The 19,191-nt window shown below is 44.8% G+C and overlaps 62 non-coding genes across 62 annotated transcripts; 41 read left to right on the forward strand and 21 right to left on the reverse strand.

Annotated features, from left to right (window-relative positions):
* The first annotated feature begins 1 nt into the window (after position 1).
* Positions 2-73, forward strand: Trnac-gca (transfer RNA cysteine (anticodon GCA)). Its single transcript has one exon. It is a non-coding gene; the product is annotated as a tRNA-Cys (tRNA).
* A 282-nt stretch (positions 74-355) lies between these two features.
* Trnaa-cgc (transfer RNA alanine (anticodon CGC)) lies at positions 356-427 on the reverse strand. Its single transcript has one exon. It is a non-coding gene; the product is annotated as a tRNA-Ala (tRNA).
* A 118-nt stretch (positions 428-545) lies between these two features.
* Trnaw-cca (transfer RNA tryptophan (anticodon CCA)) lies at positions 546-617 on the forward strand. Its single transcript has one exon. It is a non-coding gene; the product is annotated as a tRNA-Trp (tRNA).
* A 317-nt stretch (positions 618-934) lies between these two features.
* Positions 935-1,006, forward strand: Trnac-gca (transfer RNA cysteine (anticodon GCA)). The gene has a single exon. It is a non-coding gene; the product is annotated as a tRNA-Cys (tRNA).
* A 282-nt stretch (positions 1,007-1,288) lies between these two features.
* Positions 1,289-1,360, reverse strand: Trnaa-cgc (transfer RNA alanine (anticodon CGC)). Its single transcript has one exon. It is a non-coding gene; the product is annotated as a tRNA-Ala (tRNA).
* A 118-nt stretch (positions 1,361-1,478) lies between these two features.
* Positions 1,479-1,550, forward strand: Trnaw-cca (transfer RNA tryptophan (anticodon CCA)). The gene has a single exon. It is a non-coding gene; the product is annotated as a tRNA-Trp (tRNA).
* A 317-nt stretch (positions 1,551-1,867) lies between these two features.
* Trnac-gca (transfer RNA cysteine (anticodon GCA)) lies at positions 1,868-1,939 on the forward strand. The gene has a single exon. It is a non-coding gene; the product is annotated as a tRNA-Cys (tRNA).
* Positions 1,940-2,221: 282 nt separating this feature from the next.
* Positions 2,222-2,293, reverse strand: Trnaa-cgc (transfer RNA alanine (anticodon CGC)). The gene has a single exon. It is a non-coding gene; the product is annotated as a tRNA-Ala (tRNA).
* A 507-nt stretch (positions 2,294-2,800) lies between these two features.
* On the forward strand, positions 2,801-2,872 carry Trnac-gca (transfer RNA cysteine (anticodon GCA)). The gene has a single exon. It is a non-coding gene; the product is annotated as a tRNA-Cys (tRNA).
* Positions 2,873-3,154: 282 nt separating this feature from the next.
* On the reverse strand, positions 3,155-3,226 carry Trnaa-cgc (transfer RNA alanine (anticodon CGC)). The gene has a single exon. It is a non-coding gene; the product is annotated as a tRNA-Ala (tRNA).
* A 118-nt stretch (positions 3,227-3,344) lies between these two features.
* On the forward strand, positions 3,345-3,416 carry Trnaw-cca (transfer RNA tryptophan (anticodon CCA)). The gene has a single exon. It is a non-coding gene; the product is annotated as a tRNA-Trp (tRNA).
* Positions 3,417-3,733: 317 nt separating this feature from the next.
* On the forward strand, positions 3,734-3,805 carry Trnac-gca (transfer RNA cysteine (anticodon GCA)). Its single transcript has one exon. It is a non-coding gene; the product is annotated as a tRNA-Cys (tRNA).
* A 282-nt stretch (positions 3,806-4,087) lies between these two features.
* Positions 4,088-4,159, reverse strand: Trnaa-cgc (transfer RNA alanine (anticodon CGC)). The gene has a single exon. It is a non-coding gene; the product is annotated as a tRNA-Ala (tRNA).
* Positions 4,160-4,277: 118 nt separating this feature from the next.
* On the forward strand, positions 4,278-4,349 carry Trnaw-cca (transfer RNA tryptophan (anticodon CCA)). Its single transcript has one exon. It is a non-coding gene; the product is annotated as a tRNA-Trp (tRNA).
* Positions 4,350-4,666: 317 nt separating this feature from the next.
* Positions 4,667-4,738, forward strand: Trnac-gca (transfer RNA cysteine (anticodon GCA)). The gene has a single exon. It is a non-coding gene; the product is annotated as a tRNA-Cys (tRNA).
* A 253-nt stretch (positions 4,739-4,991) lies between these two features.
* Positions 4,992-5,063, reverse strand: Trnaa-cgc (transfer RNA alanine (anticodon CGC)). Its single transcript has one exon. It is a non-coding gene; the product is annotated as a tRNA-Ala (tRNA).
* A 118-nt stretch (positions 5,064-5,181) lies between these two features.
* Trnaw-cca (transfer RNA tryptophan (anticodon CCA)) lies at positions 5,182-5,253 on the forward strand. Its single transcript has one exon. It is a non-coding gene; the product is annotated as a tRNA-Trp (tRNA).
* A 317-nt stretch (positions 5,254-5,570) lies between these two features.
* On the forward strand, positions 5,571-5,642 carry Trnac-gca (transfer RNA cysteine (anticodon GCA)). The gene has a single exon. It is a non-coding gene; the product is annotated as a tRNA-Cys (tRNA).
* Positions 5,643-5,924: 282 nt separating this feature from the next.
* On the reverse strand, positions 5,925-5,996 carry Trnaa-cgc (transfer RNA alanine (anticodon CGC)). The gene has a single exon. It is a non-coding gene; the product is annotated as a tRNA-Ala (tRNA).
* Positions 5,997-6,114: 118 nt separating this feature from the next.
* Trnaw-cca (transfer RNA tryptophan (anticodon CCA)) lies at positions 6,115-6,186 on the forward strand. The gene has a single exon. It is a non-coding gene; the product is annotated as a tRNA-Trp (tRNA).
* A 317-nt stretch (positions 6,187-6,503) lies between these two features.
* Positions 6,504-6,575, forward strand: Trnac-gca (transfer RNA cysteine (anticodon GCA)). Its single transcript has one exon. It is a non-coding gene; the product is annotated as a tRNA-Cys (tRNA).
* A 282-nt stretch (positions 6,576-6,857) lies between these two features.
* On the reverse strand, positions 6,858-6,929 carry Trnaa-cgc (transfer RNA alanine (anticodon CGC)). Its single transcript has one exon. It is a non-coding gene; the product is annotated as a tRNA-Ala (tRNA).
* A 118-nt stretch (positions 6,930-7,047) lies between these two features.
* Positions 7,048-7,119, forward strand: Trnaw-cca (transfer RNA tryptophan (anticodon CCA)). The gene has a single exon. It is a non-coding gene; the product is annotated as a tRNA-Trp (tRNA).
* Positions 7,120-7,436: 317 nt separating this feature from the next.
* On the forward strand, positions 7,437-7,508 carry Trnac-gca (transfer RNA cysteine (anticodon GCA)). Its single transcript has one exon. It is a non-coding gene; the product is annotated as a tRNA-Cys (tRNA).
* A 253-nt stretch (positions 7,509-7,761) lies between these two features.
* Positions 7,762-7,833, reverse strand: Trnaa-cgc (transfer RNA alanine (anticodon CGC)). The gene has a single exon. It is a non-coding gene; the product is annotated as a tRNA-Ala (tRNA).
* Positions 7,834-7,951: 118 nt separating this feature from the next.
* On the forward strand, positions 7,952-8,023 carry Trnaw-cca (transfer RNA tryptophan (anticodon CCA)). The gene has a single exon. It is a non-coding gene; the product is annotated as a tRNA-Trp (tRNA).
* A 317-nt stretch (positions 8,024-8,340) lies between these two features.
* On the forward strand, positions 8,341-8,412 carry Trnac-gca (transfer RNA cysteine (anticodon GCA)). The gene has a single exon. It is a non-coding gene; the product is annotated as a tRNA-Cys (tRNA).
* A 260-nt stretch (positions 8,413-8,672) lies between these two features.
* On the reverse strand, positions 8,673-8,744 carry Trnaa-cgc (transfer RNA alanine (anticodon CGC)). Its single transcript has one exon. It is a non-coding gene; the product is annotated as a tRNA-Ala (tRNA).
* A 118-nt stretch (positions 8,745-8,862) lies between these two features.
* Trnaw-cca (transfer RNA tryptophan (anticodon CCA)) lies at positions 8,863-8,934 on the forward strand. The gene has a single exon. It is a non-coding gene; the product is annotated as a tRNA-Trp (tRNA).
* A 317-nt stretch (positions 8,935-9,251) lies between these two features.
* On the forward strand, positions 9,252-9,323 carry Trnac-gca (transfer RNA cysteine (anticodon GCA)). Its single transcript has one exon. It is a non-coding gene; the product is annotated as a tRNA-Cys (tRNA).
* A 282-nt stretch (positions 9,324-9,605) lies between these two features.
* On the reverse strand, positions 9,606-9,677 carry Trnaa-cgc (transfer RNA alanine (anticodon CGC)). The gene has a single exon. It is a non-coding gene; the product is annotated as a tRNA-Ala (tRNA).
* Positions 9,678-9,795: 118 nt separating this feature from the next.
* Positions 9,796-9,867, forward strand: Trnaw-cca (transfer RNA tryptophan (anticodon CCA)). Its single transcript has one exon. It is a non-coding gene; the product is annotated as a tRNA-Trp (tRNA).
* A 317-nt stretch (positions 9,868-10,184) lies between these two features.
* Trnac-gca (transfer RNA cysteine (anticodon GCA)) lies at positions 10,185-10,256 on the forward strand. The gene has a single exon. It is a non-coding gene; the product is annotated as a tRNA-Cys (tRNA).
* Positions 10,257-10,538: 282 nt separating this feature from the next.
* Trnaa-cgc (transfer RNA alanine (anticodon CGC)) lies at positions 10,539-10,610 on the reverse strand. Its single transcript has one exon. It is a non-coding gene; the product is annotated as a tRNA-Ala (tRNA).
* A 118-nt stretch (positions 10,611-10,728) lies between these two features.
* On the forward strand, positions 10,729-10,800 carry Trnaw-cca (transfer RNA tryptophan (anticodon CCA)). The gene has a single exon. It is a non-coding gene; the product is annotated as a tRNA-Trp (tRNA).
* A 317-nt stretch (positions 10,801-11,117) lies between these two features.
* Trnac-gca (transfer RNA cysteine (anticodon GCA)) lies at positions 11,118-11,189 on the forward strand. Its single transcript has one exon. It is a non-coding gene; the product is annotated as a tRNA-Cys (tRNA).
* A 253-nt stretch (positions 11,190-11,442) lies between these two features.
* Positions 11,443-11,514, reverse strand: Trnaa-cgc (transfer RNA alanine (anticodon CGC)). The gene has a single exon. It is a non-coding gene; the product is annotated as a tRNA-Ala (tRNA).
* Positions 11,515-11,632: 118 nt separating this feature from the next.
* Positions 11,633-11,704, forward strand: Trnaw-cca (transfer RNA tryptophan (anticodon CCA)). Its single transcript has one exon. It is a non-coding gene; the product is annotated as a tRNA-Trp (tRNA).
* Positions 11,705-12,021: 317 nt separating this feature from the next.
* On the forward strand, positions 12,022-12,093 carry Trnac-gca (transfer RNA cysteine (anticodon GCA)). The gene has a single exon. It is a non-coding gene; the product is annotated as a tRNA-Cys (tRNA).
* Positions 12,094-12,375: 282 nt separating this feature from the next.
* Trnaa-cgc (transfer RNA alanine (anticodon CGC)) lies at positions 12,376-12,447 on the reverse strand. Its single transcript has one exon. It is a non-coding gene; the product is annotated as a tRNA-Ala (tRNA).
* A 118-nt stretch (positions 12,448-12,565) lies between these two features.
* Positions 12,566-12,637, forward strand: Trnaw-cca (transfer RNA tryptophan (anticodon CCA)). Its single transcript has one exon. It is a non-coding gene; the product is annotated as a tRNA-Trp (tRNA).
* A 317-nt stretch (positions 12,638-12,954) lies between these two features.
* On the forward strand, positions 12,955-13,026 carry Trnac-gca (transfer RNA cysteine (anticodon GCA)). Its single transcript has one exon. It is a non-coding gene; the product is annotated as a tRNA-Cys (tRNA).
* Positions 13,027-13,308: 282 nt separating this feature from the next.
* Positions 13,309-13,380, reverse strand: Trnaa-cgc (transfer RNA alanine (anticodon CGC)). Its single transcript has one exon. It is a non-coding gene; the product is annotated as a tRNA-Ala (tRNA).
* A 118-nt stretch (positions 13,381-13,498) lies between these two features.
* Trnaw-cca (transfer RNA tryptophan (anticodon CCA)) lies at positions 13,499-13,570 on the forward strand. Its single transcript has one exon. It is a non-coding gene; the product is annotated as a tRNA-Trp (tRNA).
* Positions 13,571-13,886: 316 nt separating this feature from the next.
* Trnac-gca (transfer RNA cysteine (anticodon GCA)) lies at positions 13,887-13,958 on the forward strand. Its single transcript has one exon. It is a non-coding gene; the product is annotated as a tRNA-Cys (tRNA).
* A 253-nt stretch (positions 13,959-14,211) lies between these two features.
* Trnaa-cgc (transfer RNA alanine (anticodon CGC)) lies at positions 14,212-14,283 on the reverse strand. Its single transcript has one exon. It is a non-coding gene; the product is annotated as a tRNA-Ala (tRNA).
* A 118-nt stretch (positions 14,284-14,401) lies between these two features.
* Positions 14,402-14,473, forward strand: Trnaw-cca (transfer RNA tryptophan (anticodon CCA)). The gene has a single exon. It is a non-coding gene; the product is annotated as a tRNA-Trp (tRNA).
* Positions 14,474-14,790: 317 nt separating this feature from the next.
* Trnac-gca (transfer RNA cysteine (anticodon GCA)) lies at positions 14,791-14,862 on the forward strand. Its single transcript has one exon. It is a non-coding gene; the product is annotated as a tRNA-Cys (tRNA).
* A 261-nt stretch (positions 14,863-15,123) lies between these two features.
* On the reverse strand, positions 15,124-15,195 carry Trnaa-cgc (transfer RNA alanine (anticodon CGC)). The gene has a single exon. It is a non-coding gene; the product is annotated as a tRNA-Ala (tRNA).
* A 118-nt stretch (positions 15,196-15,313) lies between these two features.
* Positions 15,314-15,385, forward strand: Trnaw-cca (transfer RNA tryptophan (anticodon CCA)). Its single transcript has one exon. It is a non-coding gene; the product is annotated as a tRNA-Trp (tRNA).
* Positions 15,386-15,702: 317 nt separating this feature from the next.
* Positions 15,703-15,774, forward strand: Trnac-gca (transfer RNA cysteine (anticodon GCA)). Its single transcript has one exon. It is a non-coding gene; the product is annotated as a tRNA-Cys (tRNA).
* Positions 15,775-16,056: 282 nt separating this feature from the next.
* Positions 16,057-16,128, reverse strand: Trnaa-cgc (transfer RNA alanine (anticodon CGC)). The gene has a single exon. It is a non-coding gene; the product is annotated as a tRNA-Ala (tRNA).
* Positions 16,129-16,246: 118 nt separating this feature from the next.
* On the forward strand, positions 16,247-16,318 carry Trnaw-cca (transfer RNA tryptophan (anticodon CCA)). Its single transcript has one exon. It is a non-coding gene; the product is annotated as a tRNA-Trp (tRNA).
* Positions 16,319-16,635: 317 nt separating this feature from the next.
* Positions 16,636-16,707, forward strand: Trnac-gca (transfer RNA cysteine (anticodon GCA)). Its single transcript has one exon. It is a non-coding gene; the product is annotated as a tRNA-Cys (tRNA).
* Positions 16,708-16,989: 282 nt separating this feature from the next.
* Positions 16,990-17,061, reverse strand: Trnaa-cgc (transfer RNA alanine (anticodon CGC)). The gene has a single exon. It is a non-coding gene; the product is annotated as a tRNA-Ala (tRNA).
* Positions 17,062-17,179: 118 nt separating this feature from the next.
* Trnaw-cca (transfer RNA tryptophan (anticodon CCA)) lies at positions 17,180-17,251 on the forward strand. Its single transcript has one exon. It is a non-coding gene; the product is annotated as a tRNA-Trp (tRNA).
* Positions 17,252-17,568: 317 nt separating this feature from the next.
* Trnac-gca (transfer RNA cysteine (anticodon GCA)) lies at positions 17,569-17,640 on the forward strand. The gene has a single exon. It is a non-coding gene; the product is annotated as a tRNA-Cys (tRNA).
* Positions 17,641-17,893: 253 nt separating this feature from the next.
* Trnaa-cgc (transfer RNA alanine (anticodon CGC)) lies at positions 17,894-17,965 on the reverse strand. The gene has a single exon. It is a non-coding gene; the product is annotated as a tRNA-Ala (tRNA).
* Positions 17,966-18,083: 118 nt separating this feature from the next.
* Positions 18,084-18,155, forward strand: Trnaw-cca (transfer RNA tryptophan (anticodon CCA)). The gene has a single exon. It is a non-coding gene; the product is annotated as a tRNA-Trp (tRNA).
* Positions 18,156-18,472: 317 nt separating this feature from the next.
* Trnac-gca (transfer RNA cysteine (anticodon GCA)) lies at positions 18,473-18,544 on the forward strand. The gene has a single exon. It is a non-coding gene; the product is annotated as a tRNA-Cys (tRNA).
* Positions 18,545-18,826: 282 nt separating this feature from the next.
* Trnaa-cgc (transfer RNA alanine (anticodon CGC)) lies at positions 18,827-18,898 on the reverse strand. The gene has a single exon. It is a non-coding gene; the product is annotated as a tRNA-Ala (tRNA).
* Positions 18,899-19,016: 118 nt separating this feature from the next.
* On the forward strand, positions 19,017-19,088 carry Trnaw-cca (transfer RNA tryptophan (anticodon CCA)). Its single transcript has one exon. It is a non-coding gene; the product is annotated as a tRNA-Trp (tRNA).
* The last annotated feature ends 103 nt before the right edge of the window (positions 19,089-19,191 follow it).

Genomic DNA, 19,191 nt, shown 5'->3' on the forward strand with positions numbered 1-19,191 from the left:
AGGGGGTATAGCTCAGTCGTAGAGCATTCGACTGCAGATCGAGAGGTCCCCGGTTCAATCCCGGGTGCCCCCTTCATTTTTCAGTATCTTGAAAAAACAAATAACGATTGTCGCATTTAGTTGCAAATACATGTTTGAAATGATTGAGATGCACTCCGCACGCCATACCGAAGGCTTTGGAGCAACATTTCAATGGGGGGATCGCAGGCCAGGGTCTTGCAGGTCATCGTCCTCCCGCTATGGCGTCGAACTGTAAGAAATCCACTTGCTTGGGGAAGAATCTTGTACGCTGAATTTGATAGAATATGGTGCTAGGCAAAAGTTTTCATATACTGCTGCACGGAGAAACAAAAATTGGAGGAGCTGGGATTTGAACCGAGGACTTTCTGCATGCGAAGCAGACACTCTACCACTGAGTTACACCCCCGCCAGAGCAAGTACATCTGGGAAGAGTCTCTCGTGGATCCTACTGTCATTATTTCTTAGGTTTGAACGGTACAGTAAGTGTTCGAGGAACCTATTCATGATAAGAGCTTAGCAGCGTCGACTCCGTGGCGCAACGGTAGCGCGTCTGACTCCAGATCAGAAGGTTGCGTGTTCAAATCACGTCGGGGTCACAGTGAAATTTTCGTTTACGGAAGCCATGGGCGAGTATGTCAATTTAATCAGATACCAAACGATTACAGAGAACGGACGAACAGAATCTGCTTGAAAAAAGCTACTAGTGAATTTTCGCATTCTGACATTAAGGTGAAGGCGCCGTCTCGCACTTTCTCCAGGCGCGAAGTGTCTAATATTTTTGTTATTTATATCGTTTAACGCTAATATATAACTGAGAGATAATGATTACGCAATATTTTGCTCGATTAGACGTCTTTAGCCAGACAGAGTATAATAATTTTCCTTAAGTTATGGGGATAGAAAGTTTGTGAAAGGGGGTATAGCTCAGTCGTAGAGCATTCGACTGCAGATCGAGAGGTCCCCGGTTCAATCCTGGGTGCCCCCTTCATTTTTCAGTATCTTGAAAAAACAAATAACGATTGTCGCATTTAGTTGCAAATACATGTTTGAAATGATTGAGATGCACTCCGCACGCCATACCGAAGGCTTTGGAGCAACATTTCAATGGGGGGATCGCAGGCCAGGGTCTTGCAGGTCATCGTCCTCCCGCTATGGCGTCGAACTGTAAGAAATCCACTTGCTTGGGGAAGAATCTTGTACGCTGAATTTGATAGAATATGGTGCTAGGCAAAAGTTTTCATATACTGCTGCACGGAGAAACAAAAATTGGAGGAGCTGGGATTTGAACCGAGGACTTTCTGCATGCGAAGCAGACACTCTACCACTGAGTTACACCCCCGCCAGAGCAAGTACATCTGGGAAGAGTCTCTCGTGGATCCTACTGTCATTATTTCTTAGGTTTGAACGGTACAGTAAGTGTTCGAGGAACCTATTCATGATAAGAGCTTAGCAGCGTCGACTCCGTGGCGCAACGGTAGCGCGTCTGACTCCAGATCAGAAGGTTGCGTGTTCAAATCACGTCGGGGTCACAGTGAAATTTTCGTTTACGGAAGCCATGGGCGAGTATGTCAATTTAATCAGATACCAAACGATTACAGAGAACGGACGAACAGAACCTGCTTGAAAAAAGCTACTAGTGAATTTTCGCATTCTGACATTAAGGTGAAGGCGCCGACTCGCACTTTCTCCAGGCGCGAAGTGTCTAATATTTTTGTTATTTATATCGTTTAACGCTAATATATAACTGAGAGATAATGATTACGCAATATTTTGCTCGATTAGACGTCTTTAGCCAGACAGAGTATAATAATTTTCCTTAAGTTATGGGGATAGAAAGTTTGTGAAAGGGGGTATAGCTCAGTCGTAGAGCATTCGACTGCAGATCGAGAGGTCCCCGGTTCAATCCCGGGTGCCCCCTTCATTTTTCAGTATCTTGAAAAAACAAATAACGATTGTCGCATTTAGTTGCAAATACATGTTTGAAATGATTGAGATGCACTCCGCACGCCATACCGAAGGCTTTGGAGCAACATTTCAATGGGGGGATCGCAGGCCAGGGTCTTGCAGGTCATCGTCCTCCCGCTATGGCGTCGAACAGTAAGAAATCCACTTGCTTGGGGAAGAATCTTGTACGCTGAATTTGATAGAATATGGTGCTAGGCAAAAGTTTTCATATACTGCTGCACGGAGAAACAAAAGTTGGAGGAGCTGGGATTTGAACCCAGGACTTTCTGCATGCGAAGCAGACACTCTACCACTGAGTTACACCCCCGCCAGAGCAAGTACATCTGGGAAGAGTCTCTCGTGGATCCTACTGTCATTATTTCTTAGGTTTGAACGGTACAGTAAGTGTTCGAGGAACCTATTCATGATAAGAGCTTAGCAGCGTCGACTCCGTGGCGCGACGGTAGCGTCTCTGACTCCAGATCAGAAGGTTGCGTGTTCAAATTACGTCGGGGTCACAGTGAAATTTTCGTTTACGGAAGCCATATGCGAGTATGTCAATTTAATCAGATACCAAACGATTACAGAGAACGGACGAACAGAACCTGCTTGAAAAAAGCTACTAGTGAATTTTCGCATTCTGACATTAAGGTGAAGGCGCCGACACGCACTTTCTCCAGGCGCGAAGTGTCTAATATTTTTGTTATTTATATCGTTTAACGCTAATATATAACTGAGAGATAATGATTACGCAATATTTTGCTCGATTAGACGTCTTTAGCCAGACAGAGTATAATAATTTTCCTTAAGTTATGGGGATAGAAAGTTTGTGAAAGGGGGTATAGCTCAGTCGTAGAGCATTCGACTGCAGATCGAGAGGTCCCCGGTTCAATCCCGGGTGCCCCCTTCATTTTTCAGTATCTTGAAAAAACAAATAACGATTGTCGCATTTAGTTGCAAATACATGTTTGAAATGATTGAGATGCACTCCGCACGCCATACCGAAGGCTTTGGAGCAACATTTCAATGGGGGGATCGCAGGCCAGGGTCTTGCAGGTCATCGTCCTCCCGCTATGGCGTCGAACTGTAAGAAATCCACTTGCTTGGGGAAGAATCTTGTACGCTGAATTTGATAGAATATGGTGCTAGGCAAAAGTTTTCATATACTGCTGCACGGAGAAACAAAAATTGGAGGAGCTGGGATTTGAACCCAGGACTTTCTACATGCGAAGCAGACACTCTACCACTGAGTTACACCCCCGCCAGAGCAAGTACATCTGGGAAGAGTCTCTCGTGGATCCTACTGTCATTATTTCTTAGGTTTGAACGGTACAGTAAGTGTTCGAGGAACCTATTCATGATAAGAGCTTAGCAGCGTCGACTCCGTGGCGCGACGGTAGCGCGTCTGACTCCAGATCAGAAGGTTACGTGTTCAAATCACGTCGGGGTCACAGTGAAATTTTCGTTTACGGAAGCCATGGGCGAGTATGTCAATTTAATCAGATACCAAACGATAACAGAGAACGGACGAACAGAACCTGCTTGAAAAAAGCTACTAGTGAATTTTCGCATTCTGACATTAAGGTGAAGGCGCAGACTCGCACTTTCTCCAGGAGCGAAGTGTCTAATATTTTTGTTATTTATATCGTTTAACGCTAATATATAACTGAGAGATAATGATTACGCAATATTTTGCTCGATTAGACGTCTTTAGCCAGACAGAGTATAATAATTTTCCTTAAGTTATGGGGATAGAAAGTTCGTGAAAGGGGGTATAGCTCAGTCGTAGAGCATTCGACTGCAGATCGAGAGGTCCCCGGTTCAATCCCGGGTGCCCCCTTCATTTTTCAGTATCTTGAAAAAACAAATAACGATTGTCGCATTTAGTTGCAAATACATGTTTGAAATGATTGAGATGCACTCCGCACGCCATACCGAAGGCTTTGGAGCAACATTTCAATGGGGGGATCGCAGGCCAGGGTCTTGCAGGTCATCGTCCTCCCGCTATGGCGTCGAACTGTAAGAAATCCACTTGCTTGGGGAAGAATCTTGTACGCTGAATTTGATAGAATATGGTGCTAGGCAAAAGTTTTCATATACTGCTGCACGGAGAAACAAAAATTGGAGGAGCTGGGATTTGAACCCAGGACTTTCTGCATGCGAAGCAGACACTCTACCACTGAGTTACACCCCCGCCAGAGCAAGTACATCTGGGAAGAGTCTCTCGTGGATCCTACTGTCATTATTTCTTAGGTTTGAACGGTACAGTAAGTGTTCGAGGAACCTATTCATGATAAGAGCTTAGCAGCGTCGACTCCGTGGCGCGACGGTAGCCCGTCTGACTCCAGATCAGAAGGTTGCGTGTTCAAATCACGTCGGGGTCACAGTGAAATTTTCGTTTACGGAAGCCATGGGCGAGTATGTCAATTTAATCAGATACCAAACGATTACAGAGAACGGACGAACAGAACCTGCTTGAAAAAAGCTACTAGTGAATTTTCGCATTCTGACATTAAGGTGAAGGCGCCGACTCGCACTTTCTCCAGGCGCGAAGTGTCTAATATTTTTGTTATTTATATCGTTTAACGCTAATATATAACTGAGAGATAATGATTACGCAATATTATGCTCGATTAGACGTCTTTAGCCAGACAGAGTATAATAATTTTCCTTAAGTTATGGGGATAGAAAGTTTGTGAAAGGGGGTATAGCTCAGTCGTAGAGCATTCGACTGCAGGTCGAGAGGTCCCCGGTTCAATCCCGGGTGCCCCCATCATTTTTCAGTATCTTGAAAAAACAAATAACGATTGTCGCATTTAGTTGCAAATACATGTTTGAAATGATTGAGATGCACTCCGCACGCCATACCGAAGGCTTTGGAGCAACATTTCAATGGGGGGATCGCAGGCCAGGGTCTTGCAGGTCATCGTCCTCCCGCTATGGCGTCGAACTGTAAGAAATCCACTTGCTTGGGGAAGAATCTTGTACGCTGAATTTCATATACTGCTGCACGGAGAAACGAAAATTGGAGGAGCTGGGATTTGAACCCAGGACTTTCTGCATGCGAAGCAGACACTCTACCACTGAGTTACACCCCCGCCAGAGCAAGTACATCTGGGAAGAGTCTCTCGTGGATCCTACTGTCATTATTTCTTAGGTTTGAACGGTACAGTAAGTGTTCGAGGAACCTATTCATGATAAGAGCTTAGCAGCGTCGACTCCGTGGCGCAACGGTAGCGCGTCTGACTCCAGATCAGAAGGTTGCGTGTTCAAATGACGTCGGGGTCACAGTGAAATTTTCGTTTACGGAAGCCATGGGCGAGTATGTCAATTTAATCAGATACCAAACGATTACAGAGAACGGACGAACAGAACCTGCTTGAAAAAAGCTACTAGTGAATTTTCGCATTCTGACATTAAGGTGAAGGCGCCGACTCGCACTTTCTCCAGGCGCGAAGTGTCTAATATTTTTGTTATTTATATCGTTTAACGCTAATATATAACTGAGAGATAATGATTACGCAATATTTTGCTCGATTAGACGTCTTTAGCCAGACAGAGTATAATAATTTTCCTTAAGTTATGGGGATAGTAAGTTTGTGAAAGGGGGTATAGCTCAGTCGTAGAGCATTCGACTGCAGATCGAGAGGTCCCCGGTTCAATCCCGGGTGCCCCCTTCATTTTTCAGTATCTTGAAAAAACAAATAACGATTGTCGCATTTAGTTGCAAATACATGTTTGAAATGATTGAGATGCACTCCGCACGCCATACCGAAGGCTTTGGAGCAACATTTCAATGGGGGGATCGCAGGCCAGGGTCTTGCAGGTCATCGTCCTCCCGCTATGGCGTCGAACTGTAAGAAATCCACTTGCTTGGGGAAGAATCTTGTACGCTGAATTTGATAGAATATGGTGCTAGGCAAAAGTTTTCATATACTGCTGCACGGAGAAACAAAAATTGGAGGAGCTGGGATTTGAACCCAGGACTTTCTGCATGCGAAGCAGACACTCTACCACTGAGTTACACCCCCGCCAGAGCAAGTACATCTGGGAAGAGTCTCTCGTGGATCCTACTGTCATTATTTCTTAGGTTTGAACGGTACAGTAAGTGTTCGAGGAACCTATTCATGATAAGAGCTTAGCAGCGTCGACTCCGTGGCGCAACGGTAGCGCGTCTGACTCCAGATCAGAAGGTTGCGTGTTCAAATCACGTCGGGGTCACAGTGAAATTTTCGTTTACGGAAGCCATGGACGAGTATGTCAATTTAATCAGATACCAAACGATTACAGAGAACGGACGAACAGAACCTGCTTGAAAAAAGCTACTAGTGAATTTTCGCATTCTGACATTAAGGTGAAGGCGCCGACTCGCACTTTCTCCAGGCGCGAAGTGTCTAATATTTTTGTTATTTATATCGTTTGACGCTAATATATAACTGAGAGATAATGATTACACAATATTTTGCTCGATTAGACGTCTTTAGCCAGACAGAGTATAATAATTTTCCTTAAGTTATGGGGATAGAAAGTTTGTGAAAGGGGGTATAGCTCAGTCGTAGAGCATTCGACTGCAGATCGAGAGGTCCCCGGTTCAATCCCGGGTGCCCTCTTCATTTTTCAGTATCTTGAAAAAACAAATAACGATTGTCGCATTTAGTTGCAAATACATGTTTGAAATGATTGAGATGCACTCCGCACGCCATACCGAAGGCTTTGCAGCAACATTTCAATGGGGGGATCGCAGGCCAGGGTCTTGCAGGTCATCGTCCTCCCGCTATGGCGTCGAACTGTAAGAAATCCACTTGCTTGGGGAAGAATCTTGTACGCTGAATTTGATAGAATATGGTGCTAGGCAAAAGTTTTCATATACTGCTGCACGGAGAAACAAAAATTGGAGGAGCTGGGATTTGAACCCAGGACTTTCTGCATGCGAAGCAGACACTCTACCACTGAGTTACACCCCCGCCAGAGCAAGTACATCTGGGAAGAGTCTCTCGTGGATCCTACTGTCATTATTTCTTAGGTTTGAACGGTACAGTAAGTGTTCGAGGAACCTATTCATGATAAGAGCTTAGCAGCGTTGACTCCGTGGCGCGACGGTAGCGCGTTTGACTCCAGATCAGAAGGTTGCGTGTTCAAATCACGTCGGGGTCACAGTGAAATTTTCGTTTACGGAAGCCATGGGCGAGTATGTCAATTTAATCAGATACCAAACTATTACAGAGAACGGACGAACAGAACCTGCTTGAAAAAAGCTACTAGTGAATTTTCGCATTCTGACATTAAGGTGAAGGCGCCGACTCGCACTTTCTCCAGGCGCGAAGTGTCTAATATTTTTGTTATTTATATCGTTTAACGCTAATATATAACTGAGAGATAATGATTACGCAATATTTTGCTCGATTAGACGTCTTTAGCCAGACAGAGTATAATAATTTTCCTTAAGTTATGGGGATAGAAAGTTTGTGAAAGGGGGTATAGCTCAGTCGTAGAGCATTCGACTGCAGGTCGAGAGGTCCCCGGTTCAATCCCGGGTGCCCCCTTCATTTTTCAGTATCTTGAAAAAACAAATAACGATTGTCGCATTTAGTTGCAAATACATGTTTGAAATGATTGAGATGCACTCCGCACGCCATACCGAAGGCTTTGGAGCAACATTTCAATGGGGGGATCGCAGGCCAGGGTCTTGCAGGTCATCGTCCTCCCGCTATGGCGTCGAACTGTAAGAAATCCACTTGCTTGGGGAAGAATCTTGTACGCTGAATTTCATATACTGCTGCACGGAGAAACGAAAATTGGAGGAGCTGGGATTTGAACCCAGGACTTTCTGCATGCGCAGCAGACACTCTACCACTGAGTTACACCCCCGCCAGAGCAAGTACATCTGGGAAGAGTCTCTCGTGGATCCTACTGTCATTATTTCTTAGGTTTGAACGGTACAGTAAGTGTTCGAGGAACCTATTCATGATAAGAGCTTAGCAGCGTCGACTCCGTGGCGCAACGGTAGCGCGTCTGACTCCAGATCAGAAGGTTGCGTGTTCAAATCACGTCGGGGTCACAGTGAAATTTTCGTTTACGGAAGCCATGGGCGAGTATGTCAATTTAATCAGATACCAAACGATTACAGAGAACGGACGAACAGAACCTGCTTGAAAAAAGCTACTAGTGAATTTTCGCATTCTGACATTAAGGTGAAGGCGCCGACTCGCACTTTCTCCAGGCGCGAAGTGTCTAATATTTTTGTTATTTATATCGTTTAACGCTAATATATAACTGAGAGATAATGATTACGCAATATTTTGCTCGATTAGACGTCTTTAGCCAGACAGTGTATAATAATTTTCCTTAAGTTATGGGGATAGAAAGTTTGTGAAAGGGGGTATAGCTCAGTCGTAGAGCATTCGACTGCAGATCGAGAGGTCCCCGGTTCAATCCCGGGTGCCACCTTCATTTTTCAGTATCTTGAAAAAACAAATAACGATTGTCGCATTTAGTTGCAAATACATGTTTGAAATGATTGAGATGCACTTTGGAGCAACATTTCAATGGGGGGATCGCAGGCCAGGGTCTTGCAGGTCATCGTCCTCCCGCTATGGCGTCGAACTGTAAGAAATCCACTACTTGGGGAAGAATCTTGTACGCTGAATTTGATAGAATATGGTGCTAGGCAAAAGTTTTCATATACTGCTGCACGGAGAAACAAAAATCGGAGGAGCTGGGATTTGAACCCAGGACTTTCTGCATGCGAAGCAGACACTCTACCACTGAGTTACACCCCCGCCAGAGCAAGTACATCTGGGAAGAGTCTCTCGTGGATCCTACTGTCATTATTTCTTAGGTTTGAACGGTACAGTAAGTGTTCGAGGAACCTATTCATGATAAGAGCTTAGCAGCGTCGACTCCGTGGCGCAACGGTAGCGCGTCTGACTCCAGATCAGAAGGTTGCGTGTTCAAATCACGTCGGGGTCACAGTGAAATTTTCGTTTACGGAAGCCATGGGCGAGTATGTCAATTTAATCAGATACCAAACGATTACAGAGAACGGACGAACAGAACCTGCTTGAAAAAAGCTACTAGTGAATTTTCGCATTCTGACATTAAGGTGAAGGCGCCGACTCGCACTTTCTCCAGGCGCGAAGTGTCTAATATTTTTGTTATTTATATCGTTTAACGCTAATATATAACTGAGAGATAATGATTACGCAATATTTTGCTCGATTAGACGTCTTTAGCCAGACAGAGTATAATAATTTTCCTTAAGTTATGGGGATAGAAAGTTTGTGAAAGGGGGTATAGCTCAGTCGTAGAGCATTCGACTGCAGATCGAGAGGTCCCCGGTTCAATCCCGGGTGCCCCCTTCATTTTTCAGTATCTTGAAAAAACAAATAACGATTGTCGCATTTAGTTGCAAATACATGTTTGAAATGATTGAGATGCACTCCGCACGCCATACCGAAGGTTTTGGAGCATCATTTCAGTGGGGGGATCGCAGGCCAGGGTCTTGCAGGTCATCGTCCTCCCGCTATGGCGTCGAACTGTAAGAAATCCACTTGCTTGGGGAAGAATCTTGTACGCTGAATTTGATAGAATATGGTGCTAGGCAAAAGTTTTCATATACTGCTGCACGGAGAAACAAAAATTGGAGGAGCTGGGATTTGAACCCAGGACTTTCTGCATGCGAAGCAGACACTCTACCACTGAGTTACACCAACGCCAGAGCAAGTACATCTGGGAAGAGTCTCTCGTGGATCCTACTGTCATTATTTCTTAGGTTTGAACGGTACAGTAAGTGTTCGAGGAACCTATTCATGATAAGAGCTTAGCAGCGTCGACTCCGTGGCGCGACGGTAGCGCGTCTGACTCCAGATCAGAAGGTTACGTGTTCAAATCACGTCGGGGTCACAGTGAAATTTTCGTTTACGGAAGCCATGGGCGAGTATGTCAATTTAATCAGATACCAAACGATTACAGAGAACGGACGAACAGAACCTGCTTGAAAAAAGCTACTAGTGAATTTTCGCATTCTGACATTAAGGTGAAGGCGCAGACTCGCACTTTCTCCAGGAGCGAAGTGTCTAATATTTTTGTTATTTATATCGTTTAACGCTAATATATAACTGAGAGATAATGATTACGCAATATTTTGCTCGATTAGACGTCTTTAGCCAGACAGAGTATAATAATTTTCCTTAAGTTATGGGGATAGAAAGTTCGTGAAAGGGGGTATAACTCAGTCGTAGAGCATTCGACTGCAGATCGAGAGGTCCCCGGTTCAATCCCGGGTGCCCCCTTCATTTTTCAGTATCTTGAAAAAACAAATAACGATTGTCGCATTTAGTTGCAAATACATGTTTGAAATGATTGAGATGCACTCCGCACGCCGTACCGAAGGCTTTGGAGCAACATTTCAATGGGGGGGTCGCAGGCCAGGGTCTTGCAGGTCATCGTCCTCCCGCTATGGCGTCGAACTGTAAGAAATCCACTTGCTTGGGGAAGAATCTTGTACGCTGAATTTGATAGAATATGGTGCTAGGCAAAAGTTTTCATATACTGCTGCACGGAGAAACAAAAATTGGAGGAGCTGGGATTTGAACCCAGGACTTTCTGCATGCGAAGCAGACACTCTACCACTGAGTTACACCCCCGCCAGAGCAAGTACATCTGGGAAGAGTCTCTCGTGGATCCTACTGTCATTATTTCTTAGGTTTGAACGGTACAGTAAGTGTTCGAGGAACCTATTCATGATAAGAGCTTAGCAGCGTCGACTCCGTGGCGCGACGGTAGCCCGTCTGACTCCAGATCAGAAGGTTGCGTGTTCAAATCACGTCGGGGTCACAGTGAAATTTTCGTTTACGGAAGCCATGGGCGAGTATGTCAATTTAATCAGATACCAAACGATTACAGAGAACGGACGAACAGAACCTGCTTGAAAAAAGCTACTAGTGAATTTTCGCATTCTGACATTAAGGTGAAGGCGCAGACTCGCACTTTCTCCAGGAGCGAAGTGTCTAATATTTTTGTTATTTATATCGTTTAACGCTAATATATAACTGAGAGATAATGATTACGCAATATTTTGCCCGATTAGACGTCTTTAGCCAGACAGAGTATAATTATTTTCCTTAAGTTATGGGGATAGAAAGTTCGTGAGAGGGGGTATAGCTCAGTCGTAGAGCATTCGACTGCAGATCGAGAGGTCCCCGGTTCAATCCCGGGTGCCCCCTTCATTTTTCAGTATCTTGAAAAAACAAATAACGATTGTCGCATTTAGTTGCAAATACATGTTTGAAATGATTGAGATGCACTCCGCACGCCATACCGAAGGCTTTGGAGCAACATTTCAATGTGGGGATCGCAGGCCAGGGTCTTGCAGGTCATCGTCCTCCCGCTATGGCGTCGAACTGTAAGAAATCCACTTGCTTGGGGAAGAATCTTGTACGCTGAATTTCATATACTGCTGCACGGAGAAACGAAAATTGGAGGAGCTGGGATTTGAACCCAGGACTTTCTGCATGCGAAGCAAACACTCTACCACTGAGTTACACCCCCGCCAGAGCAAGTACATCTGGGAAGAGTCTCTCGTGGATCCTACTGTCATTATTTCTTAGGTTTGAACGGTACAGTAAGTGTTCGAGGAACCTATTCATGATAAGAGCTTAGCAGCGTCGACTCCGTGGCGCAACGGTAGCGCGTCTGACTCCAGATCAGAAGGTTGCGTGTTCAAATCACGTCGGGGTCACAGTGAAATTTTCGTTTACGGAAGCCATGGGCGAGTATGTCAATTTAATCAGATACCAAACGATTACAGAGAACGGACGAACAGAACCTGCTTGAAAAAAGCTACTAGTGAATTTTCGCATTCTGACATTAAGGTGAAGGCGCCGACTCGCACTTTCTCCAGGCGCGAAGTGTCTAATATTTTTGTTATTTATATCGTTTAACGCTAATATATAACTGAGAGATAATGATTACGCAATATTTTGCTCGATTAGACGTCTTTAGCCAGACAGAGTATAATAATTTTCCTTAAGTTATGGGGATAGAAAGTTTGTGAAAGGGGGTATAGCTCAGTCGTAGAGCATTCGACTGCAGATCGAGAGGTCCCCGGTTCAATCCCGGGTGCCCCCTTCATTTTTCAGTATCTTGAAAAAACAAATAACGATTGTCGCATTTAGTTGCAAATACATGTTTGAAATGATTGAGATGCACTCCGCACGCCATACCGAAGGCTTTGGAGCAACATTTCAATGGGGGGATCGCAGGCCAGGGTCTTGCAGGTCATCGTCCTCCCGCTATGGCGTCGAACTGTAAGAAATCCACTTGCTTGGGGAAGAATCTTGTACGCTGAATTTGATAGAATATGGTGCTAGGCAAAAGTTTTCATATACTGCTGCACGGAGAAACAAAAATTGGAGGAGCTGGGATTTGAACCGAGGACTTTCTGCATGCGAAGCAGACACTCTACCACTGAGTTACACCCCCGCCAGAGCAAGTACATCTGGGAAGAGTCTCTCGTGGATCCTACTGTCATTATTTCTTAGGTTTGAACGGTACAGTAAGTGTTCGAGGAACCTATTCATGATAAGAGCTTAGCAGCGTCGACTCCGTGGCGCAACGGTAGCGCGTCTGACTCCAGATCAGAAGGTTGCGTGTTCAAATCTCGTCGGGGTCACAGTGAAATTTTCGTTTACGGAAGCCATGGACGAGTATGTCAATTTAATCAGATACCAAACGATTACAGAGAACGGACGAACAGAACCTGCTTGAAAAAACCTACTAGTGAATTTTCGCATTCTGACATTAAGGTGAAGGCGCCGACTCGCACTTTCTCCAGGCGCGAAGTGTCTAATATTTTTGTTATTTATATCGTTTGACGCTAATATATAACTGAGAGATAATGATTACGCAATATTTTGCTCGATTAGACGTCTTTAGCCAGACAGAGTATAATAATTTTCCTTAAGTTATGGGGATAGAAAGTTTGTGAAAGGGGGTATAGCTCAGTCGTAGAGCATTCGACTGCAGATCGAGAGGTCCCCGGTTCAATCCCGGGTGCCCTCTTCATTTTTCAGTATCTTGAAAAAACAAATAACGATTGTCGCATTTAGTTGCAAATACATGTTTGAAATGATTGAGATGCACTCCGCACGCCATACCGAAGGCTTTGGAGCAACATTTCAATGGGGGGATCGCAGGCCAGGGTCTTGCAGGTCATCGTCCTCCCGCTATGGCGTCGAACTGTAAGAAATCCACTTGCTTGGGGAAGAATCTTGTACGCTGAATTTGATAGAATATGGTGCTAGGCAAAAGTTTTCATATACTGCTGCACGGAGAAACAAAAATTGGAGGATCTGGGATTTGAACCCAGGACTTTCTGCATGCGAAGCAGACACTCTACCACTGAGTTACACCACCGCCAGAGCAAGTACATCTGGGAAGAGTCTCTCGTGGATCCTACTGTCATTATTTCTTAGGTTTGAACGGTACAGTAAGTGTTCGAGGAACCTATTCATGATAAGAGCTTAGCAGCGTCGACTCCGTGGCGCGACGGTAGCGCGTTTGACTCCAGATCAGAAGGTTGCGTGTTCAAATCACGTCGGGGTCACAGTGAAATTTTCGTTTACGGAAGCCATGGGCGAGTATGTCAATTTAATCAGATACCAAACTATTACAGAGAACGGACGAACAGAACCTGCTTGAAAAAGCTACTAGTGAATTTTCGCATTCTGACATTAAGGTGAAGGCGCCGACTCGCACTTTCTCCAGGCGCGAAGTGTCTAATATTTTTGTTATTTATATCGTTTAACGCTAATATATAACTGAGAGATAATGATTACGCAATATTTTGCTCGATTAGACGTCTTTAGCCAGACAGAGTATAATAATTTTCCTTAAGTTATGGGGATAGAAAGTTTGTGAAAGGGGGTATAGCTCAGTCGTAGAGCATTCGACTGCAGGTCGAGAGGTCCCCGGTTCAATCCCGGGTGCCCCCTTCATTTTTCAGTATCTTGAAAAAACAAATAACGATTGTCGCATTTAGTTGCAAATACATGTTTGAAATGATTGAGATGCACTCCGCACGCCATACCGAAGGCTTTGGAGCAACATTTCAATGGGGGGATCGCAGGCCAGGGTCTTGCAGGTCATCGTCCTCCCGCTATGGCGTCGAACTGTAAGAAATCCACTTGCTTGGGGAAGAATCTTGTACGCTGAATTTCATATACTGCTGCACGGAGAAACGAAAATTGGAGGAGCTGGGATTTGAACCCAGGACTTTCTGCATGCGAAGCAGACACTCTACCACTGAGTTACACCCCCGCCAGAGCAAGTACATCTGGGAAGAGTCTCTCGTGGAGCCTACTGTCATTATTTCTTAGGTTTGAACGGTACAGTAAGTGTTCGAGGAACCTATTCATGATAAGAGCTTAGCAGCGTCGACTCCGTGGCGCGACGGTAGCGCGTCTGACTCCAGATCAGAAGGTTGCGTGATCAAATCACGTCGGGGTCACAGTGAAATTTTCGTTTACGGAAGCCATGGGCGAGTATGTCAATTTAATCAGATACCAAACGATTACAGAGAACGGACGAACAGAACCTGCTTGAAAAAAGCTACTAGTGAATTTTCGCATTCTGACATTAAGGTGAAGGCGCCGACTCGCACTTTCTCCAGGCGCGAAGTGTGTAATATTTTTGTTATTTATATCGTTTAACGCTAATATATAACTGAGAGATAATGATTACGCAATATTTTGCTCGATTAGACGTCTTTAGCCAGACAGAGTATAATAATTTTCCTTAAGTTATGGGGAAAGAAAGTTTGTGAAAGGGGGTATAGCTCAGTCGTAGAGCATTCGACTGCAGATCGAGAGGTCCCCGGTTCAATCCCGTGTGCCCCCTTCATTTTTCAGTATCTTGAAAAAACAAATAACGATTGTCGCATTTAGTTGCAAATACATGTTTGAAGTGATTGAGATGCACTTTGGAGCAACATTTCAATCGGGGGATCGCAGGCCAGGGTCTTGCAGGTCATCGTCCTCCCGCTATGGCGTCGAACTGTAAGAAATCCACTTGCTTGGGGAAGAATCTTGTACGCTGAATTTGATAGAATATGGTGCTAGGCAAAAGTTTTCATATACTGCTGCACGGAGAAACAAAAATTGGAGGAGCTGGGATTTGAACCCAGGACTTTCTGCATGCGAAGCAGACACTCTACCACTGAGTTACACCCCCGCCAGAGCAAGTACATCTGGGAAGAGTCTCTCGTGGATCCTACTGTCATTATTTCTTAGGTTTGAACGGTACAGTAAGTGTTCGAGGAACCTATTCATGATAAGAGCTTAGCAGCGTCGACTCCGTGGCGCAACGGTAGCGCGTCTGACTCCAGATCAGAAGGTTGCGTGTTCAAATCACGTCGGGGTCACAGTGAAATTTTCGTTTACGGAAGCCATGGGCGAGTATGTCAATTTAATCAGATACCAAACGATTACAGAGAACGGACGAACAGAACCTGCTTGAAAAAAGCTACTAGTGAATTTTCGCATTCTGACATTAAGGTGAAGGCGCCGACTCGCACTTTCTCCAGGCGCGAAGTGTCTAATATTTTTGTTATTTATATCGTTTAACGCTAATATATAACTGAGAGATAATGATTACGCAATATTTTGCTCGATTAGACGTCTTTAGCCAGACAGAGTATAATAATTTTCCTTAAGTTATGGGGATAGAAAGTTTGTGAAAGGGGGTATAGCTCAGTCGTAGAGCATTCGACTGCAGATCGAGAGGTCCCCGGTTCAATCCCGGGTGCCCCCTTCATTTTTCAGTATCTTGAAAAAACAAATAACGATTGTCGCATTTAGTTGCAAATACATGTTTGAAATGATTGAGATGCACTCCGCACGCCATACCGAAGGTTTTGGAGCATCATTTCAGTGGGGGGATCGCAGGCCAGGGTCTTGCAGGTCATCGTCCTCCCGCTATGGCGTCGAACTGTAAGAAATCCACTTGCTTGGGGAAGAATCTTGTACGCTGAATTTGATAGAATATGGTGCTAGGCAAAAGTTTTCATATACTGCTGCACGGAGAAACAAAAATTGGAGGAGCTGGGATTTGAACCCAGGAATTTCTGCATGCGAAGCAGACACTCTACCACTGAGTTACACCAACGCCAGAGCAAGTACATCTGGGAAGAGTCTCTCGTGGATCCTACTGTCATTATTTCTTAGGTTTGAACGGTACAGTAAGTGTTCGAGGAACCTATTCATGATAAGAGCTTAGCAGCGTCGACTCCGTGGCGCGACGGTAGCGCGTCTGACTCCAGATCAGAAGGTTACGTGTTCAAATCACGTCGGGGTCACAGTGAAATTTTCGTTTACGGAAGCCATGGGCGAGTATGTCAATTTAATCAGATACCAAACGATTACAGAGAACGGACGAACAGAACCTGCTTGAAAAAAGCTACTAGTGAATTTTCTCATTCTGACATTAAGGTGAAGGCGCAGACTCGCACTTTCTCCAGGAGCGAAGTGTCTAATATTTTTGTTATTTATATCGTTTAACGCTAATATATAACTGAGAGATAATGATTACGCAATATTTTGCTCGATTAGACGTCTTTAGCCAGACAGAGTATAATAATTTTCCTTAAGTTATGGGGATAGAAAGTTTGTGAAAGGGGGTATAGCTCAGTCGTAGAGCATTCGACTGCAGATCGAGAGGTCCCCGGTTCAATCCCGGGTGCCCCCTTCATTTTTCAGTATCTTGAAAAAACAAATAACGATTGTCGCATTTAGTTGCAAATACATGTTTGAAATGATTGAGATGCACTCCGCACGCCATACCGAAGGCTTTGGAGCAACATTTCAATGGGGGGATCGCAGGCCAGGGTCTTGCAGGTCATCGTCCTCCCGCTATGGCGTCGAACTGTAAGAAATCCACTTGCTTGGGGAAGAATCTTGTACGCTGAATTTGATAGAATATGGTGCTAGGCAAAAGTTTTCATATACTGCTGCACGGAGAAACAAAAATTGGAGGAGCTGGGATTTGAACCCAGGACTTTCTGCATGCGAAGCAGACACTCTACCACTGAGTTACACCCCCGCCAGAGCAAGTACATCTGGGAAGAGTCTCTCGTGGATCCTACTGTCATTATTTCTTAGGTTTGAACGGTACAGTAAGTGTTCGAGGAACCTATTCATGATAAGAGCTTAGCAGCGTCGACTCCGTGGCGCGACGGTAGCCCGTCTGACTCCAGATCAGAAGGTTGCGTGTTCAAATCACGTCGGGGTCACAGTGAAATTTTCGTTTACGGAAGCCATGGGCGAGTATGTCAATTTAATCAGATACCAAACGATTACAGAGAACGGACGAACAGAACCTGCTTGAAAAAAGCTACTAGTGAATTTTCGCATTCTGACATTAAGGTGAAGGCGCCGACTCGCACTTTCTCCAGGCGCGAAGTGTCTAATATTTTTGTTATTTATATCGTTTAACGCTAATATATAACTGAGAGATAATGATTACGCAATATTATGCTCGATTAGACGTCTTTAGCCAGACAGAGTATAATAATTTTCCTTAAGTTATGGGGATAGAAAGTTTGTGAAAGGGGGTATAGCTCAGTCGTAGAGCATTCGACTGCAGGTCGAGAGGTCCCCGGTTCAATCCCGGGTGCCCCCTTCATTTTTCAGTATCTTGAAAAAACAAATAACGATTGTCGCATTTAGTTGCAAATACATGTTTGAAATGATTGAGATGCACTCCGCACGCCATACCGAAGGCTTTGGAGCAACATTTCAATGGGGGGATCGCAGGCCAGGGTCTTGCAGGTCATCGTCCTCCCGCTATGGCGTCGAACTGTAAGAAATCCACTTGCTTGGGGAAGAATCTTGTACGCTGAATTTCATATACTGCTGCACGGAGAAACGAAAATTGGAGGAGCTGGGATTTGAACCCAGGACTTTCTGCATGCGAAGCAGACACTCTACCACTGAGTTACACCCCCGCCAGAGCAAGTACATCTGGGAAGAGTCTCTCGTGGATCCTACTGTCATTATTTCTTAGGTTTGAACGGTACAGTAAGTGTTCGAGGAACCTATTCATGATAAGAGCTTAGCAGCGTCGACTCCGTGGCGCAACGGTAGCGCGTCTGACTCCAGATCAGAAGGTTGCGTGTTCAAATCACGTCGGGGTCACAGTGAAATTTTCGTTTACGGAAGCCATGGGCGAGTATGTCAATTTAATCAGATACCAAACGATTACAGAGAACGGACGAACAGAACCTGCTTGAAAAAAGCTACTAGTGAATTTTCGCATTCTGACATTAAGGTGAAGGCGCCGACTCGCACTTTCTCCAGGCGCGAAGTGTCTAATATTTTTGTTATTTATATCGTTTAACGCTAATATATAACTGAGAGATAATGATTACGCAATATTTTGCTCGATTAGACGTCTTTAGCCAGACAGAGTATAATAATTTTCCTTAAGTTATGGGGATAGAAAGTTTGTGAAAGGGGGTATAGCTCAGTCGTAGAGCATTCGACTGCAGATCGAGAGGTCCCCGGTTCAATCCCGGGTGCCCTCTTCATTTTTCAGTATCTTGAAAAAACAAATAACGATTGTCGCATTTAGTTGCAAATACATGTTTGAAATGATTGAGATGCACTCCGCACGCCATACCGAAGGCTTTGGAGCAACATTTCAATGGGGGGATCGCAGGCCAGGGTCTTGCAGGTCATCGTCCTCCCGCTATGGCGTCGAACTGTAAGAAATCCACTTGCTTGGGGAAGAATCTTGTACGCTGAATTTGATAGAATATGGTGCTAGGCAAAAGTTTTCATATACTGCTGCACGGAGAAACAAAAATTGGAGGAGCTGGGATTTGAACCCAGGACTTTCTGCATGCGAAGCAGACACTCTACCACTGAGTTACACCCCCGCCAGAGCAAGTACATCTGGGAAGAGTCTCTCGTGGATCCTACTGTCATTATTTCTTAGGTTTGAACGGTACAGTAAGTGTTCGAGGAACCTATTCATGATAAGAGCTTAGCAGCGTCGACTCCGTGGCGCAACGGTAGCGCGTCTGACTCCAGATCAGAAGGTTGCGTGTTCAAATCACGTCGGGGTCACAGTGAAATTTTCGTTTACGGAAGCCATGGACGAGTATGTCAATTTAATCAGATACCAAACGATTACAGAGAACGGACGAACAGAACCTGCTTGAAAAAAGCT

The sequence above is a fragment of the Schistocerca gregaria genome, chromosome 3, assembly GCF_023897955.1.
Source record: "Schistocerca gregaria isolate iqSchGreg1 chromosome 3, iqSchGreg1.2, whole genome shotgun sequence".
NCBI lineage: Eukaryota > Metazoa > Arthropoda > Insecta > Orthoptera > Acrididae > Schistocerca > Schistocerca gregaria.